This window comes from Schistocerca piceifrons, chromosome 6 (genome assembly GCF_021461385.2).
Source record: "Schistocerca piceifrons isolate TAMUIC-IGC-003096 chromosome 6, iqSchPice1.1, whole genome shotgun sequence".
NCBI classification, from domain to species: Eukaryota; Metazoa; Arthropoda; class Insecta; order Orthoptera; family Acrididae; genus Schistocerca; species Schistocerca piceifrons.
Window position 1 is genome coordinate 475,667,381 of NC_060143.1, and position 19,335 is coordinate 475,686,715.

Genomic DNA, 19,335 nt, shown 5'->3' on the forward strand with positions numbered 1-19,335 from the left:
GCACACTCCGCTGTAGAGTGAAAATTTCATTCTAGTAACAGAGTAATTTCTTAAAAAGCGATCATCATTTGTCTATGCACGTGAGAATATGTGTGTGTGTGTTGGGGGACGGGTGGGGGGGGGGGGTTGATGAATGTGTGGGTGGATTTCGTACAGTGATAACCTACAACTAAGTTACACTCTTGCAATTAAAATATAACGACAAGAAATGTTACTGTGTAGCACGTATTTCTTTCTACTACAATCTAAAGCACTGAAACATTCTGTATCACAACAAATTGACTCGCATTTGAGGCACTGTAAAGCTCACAAATTAATATCAGATGGAAAGTCAATAATTACTCGGATGTACCTTTGAACTTTGATGCAACAATGTTCAGAATAAATAAGTACCTTAGTTGTCTACACTATCTCCTTACCTTTCGATGCGCATCCCACAAGCTTGCTAAACAGTCCAAAGAATCAATTTCGCCATGTCGCGCAACTATTTATTAAGTGTCCCTCGGACATAATTACCCATAGAAAATTTCAAAATATGAATAAAACTTCCAGAGTAAAACGCATCTCCCCTTCTCACTGGAAGTAAGAAGACTGCTACAACGACTACATATCACCGATTTTCGGTTGAGGTAATAGAAAATGACGAAAACAGTTAAGTACGTATGTCCTGTATGAGTCTACTAGGAAATCCGTGAAAAGGGAATACATATAACAGCAATGATTAAAAAAGTGTAACACTCTGTTTTTCTTATTTGTTGTTTATTAATTCTCCAGAATATTAACGTCACAAGATCTGCATAATAGAGTGAGGGATTATCCAGGCAAAGAATTATTAGCATTTCGCCTAAAAAATTGTGGAATTTGGATTGATGGTGAAGATTGACTACCAATACGACATTTTTATTGCTTTTTGCTTGGTGGTTAGTGGTATATCGTCTGAAGGTACGTAAGCTCCATGAGTAAAAAGGAGAAATGAATTTGAGCAAAAGAATCCCTCTTCAATATTAGGTTGGTGCACAGATTCGTAGCGTTTTTCTATAACTTTGATAAACACAGCAGATGCACATAACAGAGACTTTACAGCTATCAACAATATATTCTCCTTCACTGTTTACAACAGTGGCAACGGCCTTGCCGCAGTGGATACACCGGTTCCTTGAGATTACCGAAGTTAAGCGCTGTTGGGCGTGGCTGGCAATTGGATGGGTGACCATCCAGCCGCCATGCGCTGTTGCCATTTTTCGGGGTGCACTCAGCCTCGTGATGCCAATTGAGGAGCTTCTCGAGCGAATAGTAGCGGTTTCGGTCAAGAATGCCATCATAACGACCGTGAGAGCGGTGTGCTGATACCACGCCTCTCCTGTCCGCATCCTCCTCTGAGGATGACACGGCGGTCGGATGGTCCCGACAGGCCACTCGTGGCCTGAAGACGGAGTGATATTTACAACAGTCTGCCAACAATAGGATAACTTTTCGATACCTCGACTTTAGAAATCATTTGGTTTTGAGACGAAGAACTCACCAAGCCATGCTCGGAGCTCAGTTTCATCCGAAAGGAAATTGCTTGAAGGTTGTTCGATATAGAGCGGAAAAGGTGAAAATTTGAGGGCTCCCGTATCGTGTTTTTTTTCAGCTGGCAGAATGCTGGAGGGCGTTATCGTGGAGTAGCATCTCTTCATGCAGTCTTCCTTATCGTTGTACTTGTGCAAGACGTCTCAGTTGTTGACAATAAATACCAGCAGTGATGGTTACACCTCGGAGAAGCAGTTCGTGGTGCACCATACCGTCGCTCTTCCACCAGATGCATAACATTCTGTTTTATGGAAGCGCACAGATGTTCCCGCGGGCAGTAGATGGTTTGCTTGGGCTCAACCTCTCCGTTCTCTCCTTATTTTTAGCATAAAGACACCAGTAACGATACAGAACAGGAATGGTTGGTGTTGTTCACGAGTGAATTGATGACGGGCAAGCAGAGAAGATGATTTTTGTGATTTTGCCTTAGAACATGCGGTACGTATCCAACCGATTCCCGAATCTTTCCGATTGCATGCAAATATAACACGATGGTGGAATGATTTCAGTTCATCACATTCGCCAGCTCTCGAGTATACTGGCGTGGATCACCGTGGATTAATGCGTTCTAAAGATCTTCCTCAAATCCTGAAGGCCTTCCTGGCCGTGGAGAGCCACTAATATCAAATAGATCCTCCTTGAAACAAGAAAATCATTTTCTTGCCTGCTCTGATCAATGACATTATCCCCATACACGGCGCAAATATTTCTGGCTGCCTCCGATGCTGTAACCCCTCTACTGGAATAAAACTAAAGAGTATGTCAGAAATGTTCCGATTTCTCCACTTTCCACTCTATTTTCTAGCGTCCACAGCCGCACTCGCTACCTCTAAATTACTAAATTACAATATGCAAACTCAAAGAACACCAGTGAACCACAAATAAAAAATGACTGTCGATAAATAAACCCATAGCCACAGGAATACCAACATGCAAAACAAACACGCTAAGAACTTATGCACCAACTATTAGGTCTCACTGTTAAGAGGCACAAAACGCGTGGGTGTTTTCAGCTCATTACTAAATGCAAATAAGTAGGAGGCCGGGTTGAGAGGAGCTGAAGGAGTCCAGGTTACAATAATATGCGGTACGGCACACTGCTAGAGAGAAGGATTATTATTCAAGGAACACATAGTACAATGAAAATTACTTATCTCCAGTAGTTTGTAGGACTGCAGCTACGGCTGTAACTAATACAACATATTCTCAGGGACTAAGCCTGATGGGCCCTCCTCAGAGAATCAATGCAAACAGAACTGGCTGACGGCCGATTGTGAAAGTGCGTCTGCCTAGGTTGAAATCTAGCTAAGAAGTGGACGAGGCACACTCCAGTTTCGTCGAGCTGCACAGTCCGCTAGAATGCGCTGTGCTCGGCAGACGACGAGCTTGCAACCTTGCGTTGGCGTGGCGTTGTAGTAGTATCTATGGCAATGATAGTACACCAACCTAATACATGCAGGAGTGTAGTCTCTGTGACACAGTTTTGTCGTAATGTTTCTTGTGAGCATCAGGCTGTATTCCAATTTTTGTTGCTATATTGCTATTGGTTTCCATTTATCTTGTTTCAAGTGAGAACTTTTCGACGGGTTTAGCTTCCTTAAAAACTGCTTTAGACGTCCGCCGCCAGTAGCTGAGTGGTTGCCGGCACGGTAGCTCAGCGTGTTCGGTCAGAGGCTTAGCTGCCCTCTGTAATAAAAAAAACTGAGTTAATGGAACAATGACGAACTGAAATGGGTGTCTTGCGACGTCCGCCCCGCGCAGATACAACGAACGAAAACGAACGAAATGAGGTAAAAAAAAAAAAAAAAAAAAAAAAAAGGTGGTCAGCGCAACAGACATCAATATTAGGGGCCCAGGTTCGATTCCCAGCTGGGTCGAAGGTTTTTTCCGCTCAGGCACTGGGTGTTGTCCTAATCATCATCCTTTCATCTCCATCGACGCGCAAGTCGCCGCAGTGGCGTCAAATCAAAAGACTTGCACCCGGCGAATGGTCCACCCGACGGGAGGCCCTAGTCACGCAACGTTTTTAACTGCTTTAGACAGGAAATTATATACACGTTTTCATTTTTATTAGGGCCACTAAATCTGCTCCCGACGGTTTAACATACACTGCCTGAAAAAAAAAAATGAAAAAAAAAGAAAAAGGCCACCAGCGTTTATTAGTGTTGTTTGTGCTTAGGGTAGTTGGTAGGCATGGTAGGGTATATAAGTGGTGGGAACAGCCTCAGATGGTCAATGTGAAGGAGACGGAGACATGTGAGACATCCTTATCAGCATATGATCAAGTTTTAAGGTGGCCAAAAGTTGAATCTCTATTTGTCTGGCTGATCGCATTGTGCGATATCCAGTTTCTGGGGCATTCGGATGTTACATTGGCTTGATGTTGGACTACTTGGGAACATGGGGCAGACATACTCATCGAAAGGTTCCGCCCGACCACGTCTAACCACCAAACGGGAGGATCGACGTATTGGACGTCAAGGACATTGTAACTTTCTCCCATCAGCACCCACCATCCGCGAATCAGCAATGGAGTCCTTACAACAATCTGTGTTATTCTACTCCATTTGTGAGAGATTAGCAGCAGCCAGGTTACGGAATTGCCTTCCAGTGTTTAGACTGCTGTTAACAACACAACACAAACGGCTGCGTTTTGAGTGGTGCTGTGATCGGGAAGCATGGACTGCTGATGAATGGCATCGCACTGTGTTCAGTAGTGATGAATAGTAGTTCTGCACTAGCCTGGGTGAGTCGGCGAATATGGCGGCAAACTGGAGAGAGATAACAATCTTCCAATGCTTGAGAGATGTACAGCAGTGTTGCTTTTGGCTTCATCGTGGGGAGCCATTGGGTATGTCTTCAGGTCACGACTGGGAGTCATCGATGGAACTCTGACTGTAGAATGGTACACCATGGACATCATGTGTTCTCTTGTGTTACCTCTCATGCGACAGTATCGTGGTGCCGTTTTTCAACAGGAAATGCTCGTCCACACATGGATCGTGCCTCTGCGAACTGTCTGTGTGGTTCTGAGGTACTCCCGTGGCTAGCAAGATCCCCAAATCTTCCTCCGATAGAACACGTTTGGCACTAGCTGGGACGTCAGTTCCGTCCCAGCATCAGTATCCAGAATATCAAGGACCAGCTACAACAAAGAAATGGTTCAAATGGCTCTGAGCACTATGGGGCGTAACATCTGCGGTCATCAGTCCCCTAAAACTTAGAACTACTTAAACCTAACTAACCTAAGGACATCACACACATCCATGCCCGAGGCAGGATTCGAACCTGCGACCGTAGCGGTCACTTGGTTCCGGACTGCAGCGCCTAGACCCGCTCGGTCACACCTGCCGCCCCAGCTACAACAGCTGTGGGCTAGCTTGCCTTACGAGAGGATACAGCGGCTTTATGACGTCGTATCCAACAGAATTAGTGGGTGCATCCAGGCCAGGGCCGGTGCATCGTCTTACTGAGAAGTTTGACATATGGAGAGTATTTCTCTTAATAACAGAGCATCAATATTGTTAGTGGAGACAAAGTCCTGTAGTTCTGCTTAATTCTTTCGAAACTCCATTCGCATTCCAGGTGCAAATTTTTAAATCCTTCACGCATCTTCCTGCCATGGTGTGTGCTACTTTTAGTCAACGACGTCCACTAGTTCGTCGACTAGATTATCTTCGTAATGGCGTCGGTGCTTTCTTCAGGTTCCTACCCAAATTGATTAAATTTTGGAGCGAGTTGCTGTTCTTCTTTTTAGCGTGGTTATCAGCTTAGCTATCTCTGAAAGGGCTTCACCAGCTTACAGTTTTTCTGTGTTGTTGTCTGAGGTTGCTACCATCTCGTCCTCGCAGTTGCTCAGTAGACTTGAGTACAATTTTCCTCTTGAGGGCATTCTTCCTGATGCATCTTGGTGTTTGGTTTCACTCCTTATTCATTTACTGGCTTGTGTCGTCACTATTGGTTCAGTCGTCATTGTTACTATATTCACTACAGGCAAAGTTGTAGCTTTTAGTTTAACATTGGTTCGCGCCATGGAGGCTCGGATTGCTTCCTGGGCTTTCTTTCATCCTTCGATGACCATCCTCTTTGCAGTTTGAGCTTTTGGCTGGTTTGTCCTCCGATGGGTACAAGCTTCACTGTTGTGGGGTCCTCGGATTCTAACGCACCTTGCCGGAAGCGAGCATTAGTTTCTTGTATGCGCCCATGTTTGGCAATTTTTACACTGAGAGGAGATCGCTAGTGGAATATAATTTCGTATTGTGACTTTTACGCAACTTGCATATGTTTGCGTCATAGATGGCATCCAGTTTCTCATTTTTTGGCGGAGTAGACGTAAATACAAGTTGCGGAAACAGTTGTCCAGTTTTGGGCTCGTACGTGTGACACTGGTGCACTTGTCGGACCGTGAAATCTTTGTTTCGAAGTTTCGCTAGCACTTATTTGTCTTCTGTATCTGGTGGGAGGTATTTGATGACCACTTTCGATTCAGTTTTGTCTAGTTACTGATGGGTGTAGAACGGTCTTTTGTTGACATGGCAAAAGTTGAATCCTCTTTTTTTTTTTTTTTTTTTTTTCTTTCGTGCTTTGGAAATGGTATGACATCGTGTCTCCTCTGAATATTGCTCTGAGGCTCGCTTTCGTAACGTTTCTGATAGCCTTTGTAAGTTTTATATGGTTTGTATCGTAGTGGACGACCAGTGGCGGTACACATCGTATCTTCTCAATGTTTTCTTGTGGCTCTGTAGCCTGTTGTGCAAGTGGCTCGTTTGAGGTGGTTTCCCAGGCGTCGTTTTGTTAGTTGTCTCGATGTTCGTCTTTCTTTTTTTCTTCTCATGTTTCCTATTCGCAGTCTTCCGACATGAGGATCTCCGAGGAGAGACTTTGATGAGTTGTTTGTCGTCATCGTCTTCTTCTGTGGTATCTTGGTTGGCATCTACTTGCATTTCATTTTTTTCATATGAGTTGAAAAACCTGTTCGATTCTTCTTCGCTGCATTCCTTTGAATTGCTTGCGTCCTGTAAAAGGTCTTGTTGGATTCTTCCGATTTCTTCTAATGGCTTTTCACTTCGTCGTCTTCTCTCTTCTTCTGCTTCATTTCTTGATCTTTTTCCCTTCGTTTAGGTGGATCTTCGTTGTGTCTGGCCTGGGCCATAATAGTGACTGGTTTCTCCAGTGTTCCTATTGATGGTGGTGATAGTGTTGGTCGTGGGAGGCTGCCCCAATTGGGTGCTTGTTGGCGTCTGACACACCTTTGCCTGCAGGCCGCTGGTTGGTCCCGCCGCAGTAGGGGCCCTGTACCTGAGTTTTCCTGTACCTATGTCCCTATTTTCCAGCTAATCTGGAAAAATCTCTCGCCTGTTACACACTAACATTCTGCCACCCGCCGTAACAGTAGAATCACGATACTTGTTCTGCTCAGCATTCGTAAAGGCTCCAATTTGTATGCACTAACAGGACTCCAACCTAATTGATGTTCAGAGTGGCTCCTAGGTTTGCTTAAATCGTCACTTGTGCTGCCCCCTCGTCACTCGTGAGCGGATGGAGACGTGGTTTTGCGGAGCGCCCAAAGATCATTTGGTGATTCATACCGAGCTCCAGAGGTCCATAGCTCTCGGTGCACCTCTTAACGGTCTGGGTTTGAACTTGATGTTCTCGGATGGCTGCAACGGAGCGTGCGAGCGTCGCCTACTTTTATCCACACTTGCTAATTGTAATTTATTACACCTCATTTTCGTTTATGTGATTGCTCAAGCACTAACATTAATGTTAGTATATTCGCTTGTTCTTTCTGTTTTTGATATGTTCCTCTAACACTTTGATGGTACTTGAATGTATCCGTTGACCTATTTTCGTTTGTCCTTTGTCATATCTGTGTCATTTATCTTTGATACCATCTTTTTCCGAGGGTCGCTGGACACTGAGAGTAGTGTATGGTTTGCGAGAGTTGGCTACCAACCAGCTGCTCATCTCCGTTTCTCTGAGGACCAGGAGTTTCTTTCAGAACTCTCTCTCTCTCTCTCTCTCTCTCTCTCTCTCTCTCTCTCTCTCTCTCTTAGCCGATATGTTCCCATTATTTAAAGGCGCCAAAAATCTCACCTTTTATTCTCTCCTGTTGGTTACATACAGTACACCCACTATACGACACGAGTTGTCCAGGAGTCAAATGACTAATGTCTTTTTGGACATGAGAGTAAGATTTGTCGGCAGTGCTCTTTTGAATTCTTCAAGGTATGATTTGTTCATCAAATTTCAGAGAACGTCTCTCAGAGCTTCGATTCGAAACAGGTCTAGGCAGCCGAGAAAAAACATCGGATATCTACGGTAACATTCGACCGCTGGAGATTCGGAAGGAAAATGAAAGCGACACTCGGGCCTAGAAACTTAATACTGTTGGGATCAAAGAAACAACGAGGAAAATTATAATAATAATATAGTAATAAATATTGTCGAAAGCTACGGCGCCATATCTTCCTTCGCATAAACATCGATTCAAACTGGGTGCAAGATCGAAATCACCCCACATGATACAGACCATTCTCGTTGTTGTTTACATTAATCGAATCATGAATAATTCATTACACTTCGGGCATGCAGCAATATGAATTCCATTTCATTCTCTGATATTTCGACCACACACCTTCCGATCATCATCGGAGTAGTCTGTAAGACTGACGACACGCTGCCGCCGTGAGGTTCAGTGCTGGAAACTCTTAACTTCAAGTTTGAAACTAAGCTTTAACATTCTGTGTTTTACGTCCACTCTTTCTGTTTGTTTTAAAGTTCGTCCCTTACGAATGGTTGTCATTACTTTTAGCAGATTTGGTGGAAATAATTGCCGCTACAGAAATACTAGATATTTTTTCTATTTTATTTTTATTTTTGATATATATATATATATATATATATATATATATATATATATATATATCAAAAATAAAATATATATATAAATAAATAAATAAATAAATAAATATATATATAAATAATATATATATATATATATATATATATATATATAGTGTGACTAGGGCCTCCCGTCGGGTAGACCGTTCGTCGGGTGCAAGTCTTTCGATTTGACGCCACTTCGGCGACTTGCGCGTCGATGGGGATGAAATGATAATGATTAGGACAACACAGCGCCCAGTCCCTGAACGGAGATAATCTCTGACTCAGCCGGGAATCGAACCCGGGCCCTTAGGATTGACATTCTGTCGCGCTGACCACTCAGCTACCGGGGGCGGACTTTTATTTTTGATAATCTCTTGATATGAATCACGAAGGTGATGTGGTCATCCTAGAGCTGTTTCCAGTTCTCGCCTTTGCTTCTCAGGTTTCTAATGTGTATATTTGCATATCTGGCAGTCTATGGAAGAACTTTCTAGGAGATTCTCAGTATCGTTCTTTCAGTCACGATACGTCGTCGAGTAGGTTCAGGTCTCGAGATGGTGCAGAACCTGTCGCAGAGCCTCGTTCTGGACTCTTTGGAGCCTTCGGAAGTGTGTGCAAGTGCTGACTGCTTGAAAGGAGTTCGTATTAGGCACTTTGCAGATAACAAGATTGACGTGCTTGGGCAGCGTAGTGTGTGAATCATCCAAGGTCCCTGGCACACAATGCTACAATGTGTTGGTGCCACGTTGACGTCCGTCCAGCATCAAGCCATGGTATCGGGCGCATGAAAAAAAATCGAAGATTACTCGTGAAAATGATTGCAGAAGAACTGAACATCAATCGAGAAACGGCTCGTCTAATAATAACTGAAGATCTTGTTATGAGAAAGGTTTGTGCAAAAATGGTCCCCAAAAATCTCACACCACAACAACGGGAAACACGGAAAAATGTGGCAGCCGATCTGATAGAGCAAACGGAAATCAATCCAGAATTGTTGAGCCATGTTATCACTGGTGATGAAAGTTGGTTTTTTCAGTACGATCCAGAGACAAAACGCCAAAGTTCGCAATGGTGCTCAAAGGTATCACCCAGACCAAAAAAAGCTCGCATGTCAAAGTCAAAAGTGAAATGCATGCTTGTGTGCTTCTCCGATTCCAAGGGAATTGTTCATAAAGAGTGGGTGCCTCCTGGACAAACAGTCAATCAATATTACTACAAAGAAATTTTAGAAAGACTTCGTAAAAGAGTTCTTCGTGTCCGTGTCAACATTGCTGATAATTGGATTCTGCATCACGATAATGCGCCATCCCATACTGCTCTGTCAGTACAGCAAGTTTTAACCTCAAAACAAATTTCAGTACTACCACAGCTACCTTATTTTCCAGATATCGCTCCGTGCGACTTTTTTTCTCTTTCCAAGAGTCAAAACGACGGTCAAGGGACACCATTTTCAAACACAAGATGTCCAAAAAGCTGTGACGAGGGTGTTGGAGGATATTACAGATGATAAGTTCCAGAAATGTTACCATCAATGGCAGAAGCGCCGGAAAAAGTGTGTGCAGTCAGAAGGGAACTACTTTGAAGGAGACAACACTAAACTTGACTAAAACGGGAAGCAACATTTTTTTCACATCAGTCTCTTTACTTCATTGTCGCACCTCCTATACCTTCTTGACACGTGTCTCCTGTGATGGATGGAAGAAGGTTTCACATAGTCAAGGTCTTTCTCGATGTGCCTTCACAGGGGACAACAATTTGGCGACTTTTCTCCGGATTAATTATAGCAGAGGCCGATTCCATATCCTGTCGGATGGAAACCACCACCATAATTTATTAAATGATTTGCCAATCGAATCTCCATAGCTTACATAAAAATTGAATACCAAAACGACGTGAAAGCTAAAATCTTCTTTTCCAAGGAATTTAGAGTGCCTTGTATTTAAGCAATGTTTCGGCTCTGCTGACGTCAGGTTGTATCAGATAAAAGTACCGTTGATCTTGGCGAACAGTTTGGGTGGCTGGGCCGTCAAGTGAATTGACACAGCTTGTAAGGCACTCCTTCTGTCCAAGCCGCATTTTGTTTCCTTATTTTACAGTTTTACAATTTTGTGTCAGGTCTGCATACACCACGCAGCATTCAGTTCAAATGGTTCAAATGGCTCGGAGCACTATGGGACTTAACATCTATGGTCATCAGTCCCCTAGAACTTAGAACAACTTAAACCTAACTAACCTAAGGACATCACACAACACCCAGTCATCACGACGCAGAGAAAATCCCTGACCCCGCCGGGAATCGAGCCCGGGAACCCGGGAGCGTTCAGTGAGTAAGGCGGTCCTGCAGAACGCTAATAAGATTTCAGTTCCCACACTGGCTGAAGAAGTCGGTGGACTATATGGCGTTGCCAGTGGATGGTGGTGTGAGACGCTGTGGCTAGATACGAGAATACCCTGTACGTCAGCAGCGAGGTACGGGGGAAAAACAGTTATTTTAGCGCGAAGCAAGTAATATTGCTTAACAAGTATTTGCTGTTAAAAGTCGCGTTTTTCAATACAGATATTAGAAGACTACAGGTCACGAGTACTCTCTAACAACAATAACATAAAGCCAGAAATCGATCATCTTATTACATAAATGAATAATGTTTAAGCTAATGAAAATGTACGAACTACTACGAAATATCACGAGTGTAGGTACAAGGTACAGGTTGCGAGAAATAGTCGCCAGTCGCCAACAGGATGTCTTCCGATCAACTTCTGACGTGCGACCATACTCTCAGGAAATTGTTAGTTTTCATTTTATCATTAACATTTGAGTCGTTATTGTGGTGTCACCGCCAGACACCACGCTTGCTAGGTGGTAGCCCTTAAATCGGCCGCGGTCCCTTAGTATAAGTCGGACCCGCGTGACGCCACTGTCAGTGATTGCAGACCGAGCCCCACCACACGGCAGGTCTAGAGAGACTTACTAGCACTCGCCCCAGTTGTACAGCCGACTTTGCTAGGAAAGGTTCACTGACAACTACGCTCTCATTTGCCGAGACGATAGTTAGCATAGCCTTCAGCTACGTCATTTGCTACGACCTAGCAAGGCGCCGTATTCAATTGATATTTATTATGTGAAGCATGTATCATCAAGAGAGATGTTCTACAATCGTGGATTAAAGTTAAGTATTACATCATCTACTTACTTTATTTGCAATTCTCAAGATATTGTCCTGTTCCAGACCTCACGCCAGTCAGCGTGTAATTAAACGCGTGCATTTCGGCCTCCTCTAGAAACACAGTGTTGGCTCTTCTGCCAACACTACAGTTATCATTTTATGCTGTTACATCATAATGACATTCCTTTTGAACGTTATTCCGAATAACATAGCTTCCACGTCATCACATAAAATCACAGGAAGTACGATCGCACTTTACAGAGAACCCGACGGCGCTGATACTGCTTCTACGAAGGAAGTAAAATTCGAGAGCTTCTTTGCAAAATAGGAAGAAAGATCCCTACACGACGACTCACTAACGTAGTCCAAGGACGGACTGTCTTAATCTCTACAAAACTGGTATGGAAAAGCACTACCAGTCGTACTGTACACCTCTTATACGATCCTCTACGTACTAAGTGGCTAAATCGAGACATTTCCGGGGATAAGTACAAACAGGGGGGTTCTTGAAAACTCCACAAGAAATCTAGTACACACTCGCCATTCGAAGCAACAAGTGATACTTCGAAGATCCGAGTGCAGATATAATCCTAATATGACGGCGCAAGATCACTTTTACCATGTACTCCTTGTAGATGCGCCCTATCTTAGAGGGCGAGCATCCGCGTAAAGTAGAAATGGAACTGACTTCAAAGTATCACCCCTGTTATCCTAATCGTATACCTGCCTCTTTCATTACACATAGAAGGTGTTTCGAAGCTCTTACGTTGTTTTAGCAGTGACATTCACAACCAAGGTCAAATGAGAGCAACGTAACATCATGTCATGCCAGTCGTTCTTGGTGAGTACGTTTCGTTGATCGGTTCATGGGACGCTGAAGTCATATGACTCTCTGATGAGGTGCAGACCTGTCAAGATCTGTTGTTAAATTTTAGTCTACCGCCTTTTCTTTTGGTAGTAGTTTTATGTACTTGTTCTTTTACTGTTTTATTTTCTTGCGACAGACCTCAGTGGTTGAAGGAGGATTTCATGTTCTTTCAGTTACGGATGTCGGTTGTCGCTGAAACAATCGATTTTCGGTTGCTCCGCTGTTTTTTTTTTTTCGTCTCCAGTTTAAACTGACTATTAAAACCTCTCAAAATAATCGAGTTCTAGGCTAATCGATTTTCGGTTTTTTGTTGCTTTTCTTTCCAACAATGAACATAGGCTGAAAAATTCTAAGACTCCCTCCAACTCTTGCATTATAAGTTTCATGATACATACAATCAAAATATCAAATATAATAGGTATTCGTTGCCTTTCTCGAAAAATAATGAGTTGAGTACTTTCAAAAAATACACTAATGTTTTGCTATAGATTCTTATTTTTAAAACAAATCTCTTTTAAAAAAAGGACCTTCTAGTCGAGGATTACACCACTATTTAACATTACGAGTAGTCAGCAGTAAAGAGTGAAAACGGAGGTTAGAAAACTATTTTCGTGGTAAGTTGTTCGTCTCCAAAGCCTACAAGCAAAGAAAGCCATGCTATGCAGAAACAGACAGCAGAGCAGCTACTTTCTATTTTTATTGTAAACTGTGCATAAAATAGTAAGTTTTTATTTTTTTTTACGCTTTACTTCCTTCCTCTTTCATTATGTCACAGAAAAGACAGAGAAATAAGAAGCTTTTCTGTAAAAAAATTTAGTGTACCTTTTCTTTCACTCTTTCGGAGGAGAAACCCAATTTTAGTCAAATATGTATCTTTACTTTTTGTGAGAATTCGAATACTATTGATGCTTTGCTGACAAGACTGAAAATGCTGCTCATAAAAATTGAAATGAACAGTTTAAATAGTAAGAAAAATATAACATTTACCAGGAAGGTTTACTTGACAATAGTTAAAATTTGGCGAATATTTATTTTTCACGCTGCTAATATATTTTTTGTATAATGTGTTGATAAGGAAGTTGACTCCTTTGATCAAAAACAATTTCATTCAAAGATGGTACCAATTTTTGAGAAGTCACAGAAGGCCCAATCCAACATTTTTTTTAAAAAAGTTTCTAGAATGAGAAATCTTAGTATGACTGCTATGGAAAACTGATATTTAGGTTTTATACACGGTCATCAATAAAAAAAGAAAAACACCTGTTATAACCGAGGCAAGGTTATTCAGAACTAAAATTCCGATATCGGTTTTAACCAGTTGGTTTTTTCCATCCGTACTCTCAATGATAGGAATAAAAATGTAATGGAAAAGGTAGCCTTTAGTTTCTTGAATTCAAATATGAACAGAATGCTCGTAAATAAAGAAAATTGACCTTAGTAATGCTTCAATAGTGAAATTACAGCGTTAGAACGAGCAGAAACAGCAGTTTCCTGAGGTTATTTTGCTATTAGAAATCAAGTGGAAGAACAGAAGACGAAGGAGCAGCAGAATGTGCCCTTTAGTTTTGTTTCCTCCTCTACAAATGTTTTTTTCTGGAGAACGAAATGGTTTTTCTTTTCTTGAAAATTTTCGGGTCAAGTTATCATCTTCCAATCTGCTCTCTGAGGTTTCCCTCAACAGACGCAACTGTATGTGTATAGGTGCTAGTTTCATAATGCTGAGATATTATTCCCATTTTAATTGAAGGGCTTATTTCAATAGTGGTACTAGTCCATTACCTCCAATTTTCTGTCTATAACGCTTTGGAATTAATGGTCGAAACAAACAGAAAGAAAGGTTCATCTCTAGCAAGAAGCCATATGCTTGAATATTTCTGGTATCTCAACTGCAGATTTTTCAGAGCTCATTTAACTTTAGGACTCCATATCTCAGAATGAACAAAAATGGACTTGTACCACTATTGAAATAAGCCCTACAATTATGAGTCGATCAATTGCTAGGTTACATTCTCCGATCAGCACTGTGTTAAGAGACATTGCAGCATTACGTGACGCTATTATGTGGATATTTCGAATTAAAAATGCTGAAACGTTGTCCTCTCTGTGACGTGCGTCCACGGTGAGTCGACTGTGAGTTGACGCAATCGTGGGAAGAAGCGCGCAAGGTGCTTGTCCGAGAGGGCTGCGGTGGTGGCGGGGGCGGAGGCTGCGAGGGCGCTGAGTACTGCGGGTCAAAGGGGGTGGGGTGGGGGGGGGGGGAGGAAGGGGGACAGCCGCGCGACGGAGGCGCCCCATTACCTCCGCTAATTGACTTCTCGTCCCGAGGCGACCGAGTTTTCCAGAGGCGTCTCTGCTTTCTGAGGTCGCGGCTCAGGCCTCCCTGACCGCATAAGGAGGGTGAGTCTTGCCACACCTCCAACCAGCCGTGTAGCCTACTAGCAACTTGCCTACAGTTGTCGGCGCAATTGACGCTCTGATAAAACTTCAGTTTTTTTTAAGACATGGAGAAAAAAATCACAAAAGTAACTATGAATCGAAAAGTTATTTGTGGTTGGGAGTGAAAAACTGGACACGATCAGATTAATAAACGTTAGTAGAGAGGTAAAATTCGACACACATGCTTGAAATAATTGGGTTTTTATTGAAATCAGAAACCAGTTCAATAACCGGCCAACAGATTGCGCTGGGTTACAACCCGCGTTAGAGTCATTTGAAAATGACGACTCAGTGCTTCGAAACGACTTACGTATGTTCTTAAAAATTTCATTGCTGTAATGACTGTGTGTAACAAAGTAAGAGCATATGGACTATCAGACCAATTGTGTGATTGGATTGAAGAGTTCCTAGATAACGGAACGCACCATGTCATTCTCAATGGAGAGAAGTCTTCCGAAGTGAGAGTGATATCAGGTGTGCCGCAGGGGAGTGTCATAGGACCGTTTCTATTCACAATATACATAAATGACCTCGTGGATGACATCGGAAGTTCATTGAGGCTTTTTGCAGATGATGCTGTGGTGTATCGAGAGGTTGTAACAATGGAAAATTGTACTGAAATGCAGGAGGATCTGCAGCGAATTGACGCATGGTGCAGGGAATGGCAATTGAATCTCAATGTACACGAGTGTAATGTGCTCCGAATACATAGAAAGATAGATCCCTTATCATTTACGTACAAAATAGCAGGTCAGCAACTGGAGGCAGTTAATTCCATAAATTATCTGGGAGTAGGCATTAGGAGTGATTTAAAATGGAATGATCATATAAAGTTGATCGTCGGTAAAGCAGATGCCAGACTGATTCATTGGAAGAATCCTAAGGAAATGCAATCCGAAAACAAGGGAAGTAGGTTACAGTACGCTTGTTCGCCCGCTGCTTGAATACTGCTCAGCAGTGTGGTATCCGTACTAGATAGGGTTGATAGAAGAGATAGAGAAGATCCAACGGAGAGCAGCGCGCTTCGTTAGAGGATCATTTAGTAATCGCGAAAGCGTTACAGAGATGATAAACTCCAGTGAAAGACTCTGCAAGAGAGACGCTCAGTAGCTCGGTACGGGCTTTTGTTAAAGTTTCGAGAACACACCTTCACCGAAGAGTCAAGCAGTATATTGCTCCCTCCTACGTATATCTCGCAAAGAGGCCATGAGGATAAAATCAGAGAGATTAGAGCCCACACAGAAGCATACCGTCAATCCTTCTTTCCACAAACAATACGAGACTGGAATAGAAGGGAGAACCGATAGAGGTACTCAAGGTACCCTCCGCCACACACGGTCAGGTGGCTTGCGGAGTATGGATGTAGATGTAGATGTAGATGTCTTCGGATCTTCGGTCTTGGCTAACACTCAGCGGTAGAGCAATTAAATTATTATTTCTTATGTATCGCTATCGACGTTACAAAACAGAACATTGATGAACTGAACTCGCGACTTGTGCGAGATATTTACTTCACCAAATGTCGTAATTAAATCGTTTATAATCGATGGTTTATCAGTTGCTATTTAAATATTAATGATAAGTTCAAATTAGTTCCAGCGACACCAAATTGCCTACAGACTGGTTCTAATCTCAAATCTGTAATCAGTCGTAACAGTGTTATTAATTTATAAGGTCAAGGAGTTTCTATATAAGCGCCGAGCCCTTCAGTCAAATAATATCGCAGCACGTTATCTCTATAAATAATATTGTAAAACTTGAATGATAAATGCGTGAATTGACACGATATGCTGGTTTATTACACAATATTAGTCACTTCCTAACAGCCGTGAGGAATAAGCTTTCCCAAGTGTTGGGGGGAATTATAAATTATATGCTTCGTAACTATCGCCAAGTTCCATAGTCCATTAGTTATTACGAATGAAATTGTCTATCTGTGTTCACTTCCTAAATAGTGTTACCTTCAGGTTATCTAATTAAAAGTCACTTCTGTCTAATATATGCAAGTCCTCTATCTGAATTCTAAATAACGTAATATTTGAAGTCAAAGTATCATTTCACTGCGTCATAGTAGATCGCAATAATAAATTCCGAAAAAAACAATCTAATTGCACCTACATATACGAGCATTCAAAAGTATGACCTGCTTCGGCTAACTCTCGTAACGTAGTGACAATGGATTGAATTATCCTTAGCCATTACTCACGAATCTCAAAGAGTACTCACACGGAGTATTCTTTGGGAACGTTTGTTCTACTTTGCGAATTTTAATTATAATGATTTTGCGATTTACTATGATTTTGAATTTTGAGTTTGATTTTACTGGAATCCTATCTTTCTTTCGTATGTTAATAAATTGCTAAGAATTAGATTCCTGATTCAATTACTGGTTAATATCCAAATAATAATGTTACCTGGAAATTTGTTTGCTTGTTCATTTTTCATGGAATTTGGAACTTGTTTTAGGGAAATCTTTGGGAATTTTGGAGCTAATTTTTGATTTTCATTTCTCGCCTTAGGAAGTGGCATTACATGTGGTTTGACGACCGTTTATGGCATCAAATAAACATTTTAAATTTTATTCAGTCGCACTGCTTGATGACAGTTATGTAAGAATACAAAATCATGCATAAAATGATCTGTAGTGAGAGAGAAAGTCACCTGTGCGGCATGTTAACTTCACGAGAAAAGGGACTGTTAGTGGAAATTTGTGGAAGTTTGTGGTAAGTTCCTATGGGACCAAACTGCTGAGGTCACCGGTCCCTAGCCTTACACACTACTTAAACTAACTTACGTTAAGGACAACACACACACCCATGCCCGAGGAAGGACTCGTACCCCCGATGGGAGTGTTGGTGAGGGGGGTGGGGCGTGGGGGGGGGGGGAGGGAGACACGCGAACCGTGGCAAGGCACCTTAAACAGTGCGGCTACACCGCGAGGCGGACTGTTAGTGAAGCTTTGCTATTAGAATGGCGAATACACTAATACAGCTTTTCGGTTATGTTCGAACGAGTAAAGAGCCTGTGATAAGTGTCGCAGTGAAGAAAATGAACACGAAGTTCGGTAAACACCTAATGGAAGGTATGACTTTTATGCAGAATGGCGCTGCATCGCGTGCTGAGCCGCCTCTTCCGTCGTGCTTTGGCCTTCCAGGTCCCCAGCCCTCAACCCATGTGATTATTCGCTGCGGGGTTACCTGCAGTCGCAAGTCCATAGCGATCGTCCGACGTCATTAGGGACGCTAAAAGACAATATCCGACGGCAATTACTCACTATTCGTACTGATATGCTGTACAGTGGTGTTCACGACATTGCTCCTTGACTACAGGTGTTGTTGACGAACGATTGCCCACATGTTGAGCATTTATTATAAAGAATACCATCTTTTGTAAAAATCGATTGTTATTGTAATTATTGCTTTTGTATGGTATGGAGAGCACTTTGTTGTTCATATTGTTCACTTTTTTGTTTCAATAAATATGTGTCAGTTGTTCCCTCTCTATGTACTTTATTCCGTGAAGAATTTTCAAATGTTAACTGATTTTTGGATCACTCTGTACTTTACTTGCATGTGAGAGTCGTTAAGAACAGTATTTATGGCCGAGAGGGGCATGTTAGTCGGAATTTTGGAAGTGGCTGGCTGACAGACTTCTGGTCCATCTGAAACAGAAGAACTTATTGTGTTGTATATGAAAAATTTCAGTTCGTGGGAAGTGTGTGTTCACTACTGGCAATTAAAATTGCTACACCAAGAAGAAATGCAGATGATAATCGAGTATTCATTGGAGAAACATATTATACTAGACTGACATGTGATTACATTTTCACGCAATTGGGTGCATAGATCCTGAAAAACCAGTACCCAGAACAACCACCTCTGGCCGTAATAACGGCCTTGATATGCCTGGGCATTGAGTCAAACAGAGCTTGGATGGCGTGTACAGGTACAGCTGCCCAAGCAGCTTCAACATGATACCACAGTTCATCAAGAGTAGTGACTGTCGTATTGTCACGAGCCAGTTGCTCGGCCACCATTGACCAGACGTTTTCAATTGGTGAGAGATCTGGAGAATGTGCTGGCCAGGGCAGCAGTCGAACATTTTCTGTATCCAGTAAGGCCCGTACAGTACCTGCAACATGCGGTCGTGCATTATTCTGCTGAAATGTAGGGTTTCGCAGGGATCGAAGGAAGGGTAGAGCCACGGGTCGTAACACATCTGAAATGTAACGTCCACTGTTCAAAGTGCCGTCATTGCGAACAAGAGGTGACGGAGACGTGTAACCAATGGCACCCCATACCATCACGCCGGGTAATACGCCAGTATGGCGATGACGAATACAACCTTCCAATGTGCGTTCACCGCGATGTCACCAAACACGGATGCGACCATCATGATGCTGTAAAC